Source organism: Arachis hypogaea, chromosome 13 (genome assembly GCF_003086295.3).
Source record: "Arachis hypogaea cultivar Tifrunner chromosome 13, arahy.Tifrunner.gnm2.J5K5, whole genome shotgun sequence".
Lineage (NCBI taxonomy): Eukaryota > Viridiplantae > Streptophyta > Magnoliopsida > Fabales > Fabaceae > Arachis > Arachis hypogaea.
In genome coordinates, this window is record NC_092048.1 from 80863679 (window position 1) to 80870362 (window position 6684).

Consider the following 6684-nt stretch of genomic DNA (forward strand, 5'->3'; position numbering starts at 1 on the left):
ATATTTATGAATTTCAACTTAGCCAACTACTGGTGTATCCTCATGCATTTTGGTGGCACCATGGGGTGACACCAAACTTAGTTTGAAGTATTGTGATGAAAAGTTTTGTTCAAAGCTCCAAGAGTTCTGCTTTGAACACCAAACTTGTTCTTCACTATAGACTGCATGATAAACATTTCACCAAGTGTTTGTCAAGTTTGGGTTGAAATTCATAAACATCGATTTATTCATTATTTTAAAAACATATAAAACATGGGTTGCCTCCCATGAAGCGCTTCTTTAGCGTCACTAGCTTGACGTTTTTCCTTCATCAGGGTGGTTGGTAGTGCTTAAACTCCTCCCCTCTGGCTGTGGACTTGTATCCATTGGTTGGATCAATGATCTCCACATGTTCTAGGGAAAGAACTCTGTTGATAGTGAAGACCTTAGGTAACTGAGATGGTACAGTAGGGAGATTAGGGGGAATATATGGGAAGTAAGCTGAGACAACTCTATCCCCTGGAGAGAAGTCTTCCGTAGGGATCTTCTTGTTCCTCCATTTCCTTGGTACCTTCTTCTTTGTTTCTTTTGAGGTTGCCTTCCCCTTGGTGACCTTTTTTTTCCAAGGAGTTGTGATGTTGTCTTCACATGCCTCTAGAGGTTTAGGTTCCTCCAACTTTTCCTTGAGTTGTGGAAATTGCTGTTTTCCTTGTTTATCAATTGAGGGGGTTTCAGAATGAACTTGCTGTGCTTCAGTGCTTGTCCCCTCCTTCAGTGTCTCTTTATCGTTTGTGCTTAGTTCCTTGTCCTCTTGATCTGTTTCTTGTGAGAGTTTGAAGACATTGAAGCTGAGTCGTTCATCATGGATTCTCAATATTAGCTCCCCTTTCTCTACATCGATAAGTGCTCTGGCTGTAGCTAGGAATGGTCTTCCCAATATGATTGGGTGAGTGTGACTCTCTTCCATGTCCAGAATGACAAAGTCTGTTGGGAGAAAGTATTTCCCAACCTTTAGCAACACATTTTCCACCACTCTTATTGCTTGCTTTTGAGTTTTGTCAGCCAGTCTGATGATTACATCTGTGGATATTATCTCATTAATCTGCAGCCTCTTCACCAGGGATAAAGGCAGTAAGTTGATGCTGGCCCCCAAATCACATAGTGCTCTATCGAACATAGTTTTACCTATGGCACAAGGGATGTGAAAACTCCCTGGGTCTCTTCTTTTTGTAGGCAGCTCAGGTTGAATAAGGGCACTACATTGCTTGTTCATCACTATAGTCTGGCCTCCTTTGAGTGAGCTTTTCCTGGGAAGAAGTTCCTTCATATACTTGATGAATGCAGGCATTTGTTGAATTGCCTTGATGAATGGTATGTTTACATGCAGAGATGCAAACAAGTCTAGGAACCTTGAGTATATTCTCTTTCCTACAGCACCATTGAGTAGTTGAGGGAAGGGAGCATAGAGCTTCAGCAACTCTTGTTGTGAAATTTCTGGTCCTTGGTGATTTCTATCCTCCTCCTTTGTTGAGTTGTCTTCAGGTTGTTTGCAAAGTTTTCCTTGCTTGTCTTCAGTCTCTTGATCACTCGTAGTGACCATTTTGCAATCTTCCCATCTTACTTTATTTGCTTCTCCCTTGGGGTTTTTCTCCGTGTCACTTGGGAAGCTATCGGTGGGTTTAGAAATCTTCTCAGCTAAATATCCCACCTGGAATTCCAGCTTCCTAATGGTCTCTCCCTGGTTCTTAATATTGGCTCACACTTCCTCTTTGAACATCTTATTTTCTTGAATCTCTTGGCATATTCCTTCAAGTAGGGCTTCAATCTTAGAGAGCTTGTCATCAATTGATGGGTGATTCGGAGCAGATGTGTTATTTTGGTTTTGATAAGCATATGAAGAAGTGTTGTTGTGGGGGTGGGTGTTGAGACGTCCTCTGTGTGAATTGCTGGTGAGCTGCATTGTTGTTGGAGTTGTAATGTCTCTGGTCTTGATTTTGATCTTGCTCACCTCCCCATCCAAAGTTTGGGTGGTTTCTCCATCCAGGGTTGTAGGTCTTGGAGTATGGATCATAGTTTTTCCTTGGTGAACTCCCAATGTAGTTGGCTTGCTCCTGACTCCTCTCTGCTTCTTCATTCACTCCTTCTTGGATTGTTGATGAAGTGGAGATTGCTGCTACTTGGTTCATCTCCATCTTCTTGGTGAGGTCAGCCAGCTGCTGGGTAATGAGCTTGTTTTGGGCCAACAGAGCATCTACATTGTTTAGCTCCATTACTCCTCTTGTGTTCCCTCTTTCGGAAGCATAGAAGTAGTCGTTCTCTGCTACTGTTTTAATAACATCTATGGCTTCCTCAATGGTCTTCTTCTTGTTCAAAGATCCTCCAGATGAATGGTCTACGGCCTTCTTTGACTCATAAGAGAGCCCTTCATAGAAAATGTGCAGCTGCACCCATTCGTTGAACATGTCAGGTGGACACCTCCTTGTTAAGACCTTGAACCTCTCCCATGCTTCATATAGAGTCTCACCATCTTGTTGCCTGAAAGTTTGGACCTCAGCTCTCAGCCTATTGATTCGTTGAAGAGGGTAAAATCTTGCTAAGAATTTGTTCACCACGTCTTCCCAAGTTGTCAAGCTTTCCCTTGGGAAAGATTCCAGCCATTTGGCTGCCTTGTCCCTGAGTGAGAATGGAAATAAGAGCAGCCTATAGGCGTCAGGATGAACACCATTAGACTTCACTGTGTCACATATTCTCAGGAAGGTGGTTAAATATTGATTGGGGTCTTCTTGAACACTTCCTCCAAACGAACAGTTGTTCTGAACAAGGGTGATGAGCTGTGGTTTAAGTTCGAAGTTGTTGGCATAGATTGTTGGCTTTTGGATGCTACTTCCACAATTGCCTGGGTTTGGATTGATGTAAGAGCCCAAAACTCTTCTATCCTCCCCAGCATGATTTGCTCTACCTCCTCCCCCATGGTTGTGATCTTCTTCTTCATGATGGTTTTCCATGTTGTCTTCCATGTTCGTTTCAAAGAATTCCTCTTCTTCCTCAGCACCAACCACTTTCTTTCCTCTTGCCTCCCTCCTTAATCTAAGGAAGGTCCTCTCAGGTTCAAAATCGAAGGAAGTTGAAGCCCCGCTTTTTCTCCCTATCATACAACCATCAAGTGCAAGCAAGAAAAGATAGGTGCAGAAAGTATTTGTGTCAGAATTACTATTAGTTGTGGGTGATGCAATATATCAAACAGTTAGTGGGTTAGCAAACATAATTGAAAATAAAAAGAAGAACAAAAGAGTAGAGGGGGAAGGGAAGAAGTTTAACTAAAACAAAAAGTAAATCACTCAAACAGAAAATGAAATTCATAAAATAAAAATGCTCAATCTAGTAATCTTCCAATTTAATCATTGTTGATGCACAATCAATCCCCGGCAATGGCGCCATAAAATTGATGCACAGAAAACTTGTCTCACAACAAATCTCCCTTCGGCAAGTGTACCGAATTTGTCGTCAAGTAAAAACTCACAATAGAGTGAGGTCGAATCCCACAGGGATTGATTGATCAAGCAACTTTAATTAGAAGAATGTTCTAGTTGAGCGAATCCAGAATTTGGGTTAAGAGTTGCAGAAAATAAAATGGCGGGAATGTAAATAACAGAAAAGTAAATGCTAGAATTAAAGGACTGGAAGCAAATGACTGAAAGTAAATTGCAGAATTGTAAATGGGAATGGGGGATTTGCTCATAAAAGTAAATGGCAGAAATTAAAGAGAATGGGTAAGATCAGAGATAGGGAGTTCATTGGGCTTAGGAGATGTTGCAATTCTCCGGATCAAGTTCATTTTCATCTCTTCCTCAATCAATGCACTCATTGATCTCCTTGGCAATCTTAAGTGATTGAATTACAATTTCTTGCAATTGAATCTCTCAAATCTTGATCAATAGCCAATTCCTTGGTCAATTGCTCATGAGAAGAGATGAAGTATGGTCATTGATTATACCACATGCATTTCCCAAATCAAGTACTGAGAGGGTTATAGTCACATACCCATCCAAACCCAATTTGGTCCAGCATGAGAAAGCATTTCTAGCTTGATCTCTTTATTCCTCTTTCAAGGTTCAAAAGAGACCCAAGTTTGAATAGCTTCTCTTCCAAGATAACTACTCAATTGGATGAAGATCGAAAGCTTTCAAGTAAAATCAAGAGAAAAGATAGAAGAAGAATAATGAAAATTAGTATTGATCCATCAAATTACAACAGAGCTCCCTAACCCAATGAAAGGGGTTTAGTTGTTCATAGCTCTAGAAAATGAAAACAAAGATGGAGAATACATCATAAAACTAGAAAATGCAGAGAAAGTAAAATACAGAGAGTAGTTCTCTTTTTTTCAGCCTCCAGAACTCCTTTTACAATTCAAAGCTACTCCTATATATACTACTCTTCTCAGCTTCTAGTTTACTCTTCAAGTCTTGGGCCTTTGGATCTTGAGTTTGAAGCAGTTCTTTTCTTCATTTGGGCTTGGCTTTACTTGCAGAGAGAAAGTGCTAAGTGGGCAGAGACTTCAGCTCAGGGCGTTAGGGGTGTTAACATTTAGTGAAAGTATAAGTTCGAGAACGTTAGTGACACTTAACATTTTCACTAATGTTCCAATGTACCCCTTTGCCTTACGTTAGAGCCCACGTTAACTATGTTAACGTGGCTTCTAACGTGGCCTTGCCAAACTTCAAGAACGTTAGTGACACTCAACATTGTCACTAACATTCCAATGTGCCCCTAGATCTCACGTTAGAGTCCACGTTAACTAGGTTAACGTGGCTTCTAACGTGGCCATTCTTAGCCATCCCAACGTTAGTGACAATGTTGAGTGTCACTAACGTTGGCTCATCATTCATTCCTTATCGTTAGCTTCCACGTTAACTAAGTTAACGTGGCTCCTTGGGGGGGTGTGTGGTTGCTTCCAATGTTAGTGACAATGTTGAGTGTCACTAACGTTGGCGACAACTCTCACTTCTTACGTTAGCTCCCACGTTAACTTGGTTAACGTGGGAGTTAACGTGGTGTGTTGCATCCTTAGGCCAACGTTAGTGACAATGTTGAATGTCACTAACGTTGGCTTCTCTTCCCCCTTTAACGTTAGAGGCCACGTTAACTAGGTTAACGTGGGCTCTAACGTGGCCACTCATGAGTGTTTGCCAACTTTAGTGACAATGTTAAGTGTCACTAACGTTGGCTCAACTTTCCTTTTCCACGTTAGAGTTCACGTTAACTTAGTTAACGTGACTCTTAACGTGGGCAATGATGGCTATGAGAGTGTCATTGGCAATCACTTTTCTCATTAACCTTGCAAGTTTCCTCCCTTTCCTTGCTTCCTTTGGTCCTGAAATCAAGCAATAGAGTGCATCAAAGTTCTAGTCCAAGTCATGGGCAATGCAACATACAATTTGTCACTAAACTTATGCAAAATCCTCATGAAATAATGTAAAATGCACAATGTATGCTTGAGTCAAGGTGTAAGTGAATATCTACCCAAAACTAGCTTATTTCATAAGGAAATGCATGAAACTAACCTAAAAACAGTAAAGAAAAGGTCAGTGAAACTGGCCAAGATGCCCTGGCATCAACAAGTTATGGTTATTATCCAATTTTATAATTATTGGATTATTTTCTATATTTAAATCACAAAGTTGGTGGTTGTGAAATAATAAGGATTTTTATATGATTTTGGACTAAATGATTAATATTTTAAAATATTGATACTACTATTTTGAGAAAATAAAGGATTTAATTATATTATTCCTAATTATCTGATTTGGACATTTTATTGAAAATAATTTGTGAAATTGATGAGCAAATAGTATTTTCTATATTTACAATTAGTGTTGAATTTAATTTGGGTTTCAATTACTATATTATTCCCAATTTTATGTGAAATTACCAAATTACCCCTAACTCTAATTTTCAAAACAAGGAAACCCTAACCCAATAACCCGTTACCCGACCCGGTTCTCTTTCAACCCCACTTAGCCCTTCCCCCTAAACCCAGCTGCAACACACAGCAGCAATAGCTGCCAAGAAAGAAAGTAAGAGAGATCTGAGGGGGAGTAGAGGAGAACAAAAGAAGAAAAAAGGCAAGGGAGGCCTCGCCACCGTCGGTCCACCGCCCTGGAGCTCACCGTCGAGCTGTTTTGTAGCGCCACCCATGGAGCCACGAGCTCGTGTCACCGCCATTCCGTGGAGCTATCGCCGGACCGCCATCCATCTCACGTCGCTGTCGATTTGCCGAACTGCTTCGTGGTGCCATCTTGTTCCGACCACCCCCATCGGGCCGCCGAACCTAGTTAAGAGAGATTGGATCTGGTGGTGCGAGAGAGAGCAATGCTTGTGAGGGAGAGGAGGTGCTGCTGCTTTTGCTGCCTCGCCGTCGTCGATTGATGGAGGGGGGAACGCGTGTCTGAGGGGAGCACCAGGAGGGACCACTGCTGTCGCCGACGATGTGAGAAAGGGAAGAGCCGCCGCGCTCTACCGCAGCCAGCACCATTGTTTCCTGCGCTGCCGTCGTCCTCTTCACGGAGCCAGCCGCTGCCGAGCTTCGATAGCCGCTGCGTTTCACTGCGGATGAGGGCGTCTCCACCACCGCACCTTGGCCGACGGTACTGCCGAAGGAGGAAGAAGCTGTGCCGCTGTTCTAGCCGCCAGGAGCAGTCTTCTGGC

The 6684-nt window shown here is 42.1% G+C and overlaps 1 non-coding gene across 1 annotated transcript; it reads left to right on the forward strand.

The window, feature by feature from the left end:
• Window positions 1–2439: 2439 nt before the first annotated feature.
• LOC112739934 (small nucleolar RNA R71) lies at window positions 2440–2543 on the forward strand. The gene has a single exon (XR_003170868.1). It is a non-coding gene; the product is annotated as a small nucleolar RNA R71 (small nucleolar RNA).
• The last annotated feature ends 4141 nt before the right edge of the window (window positions 2544–6684 follow it).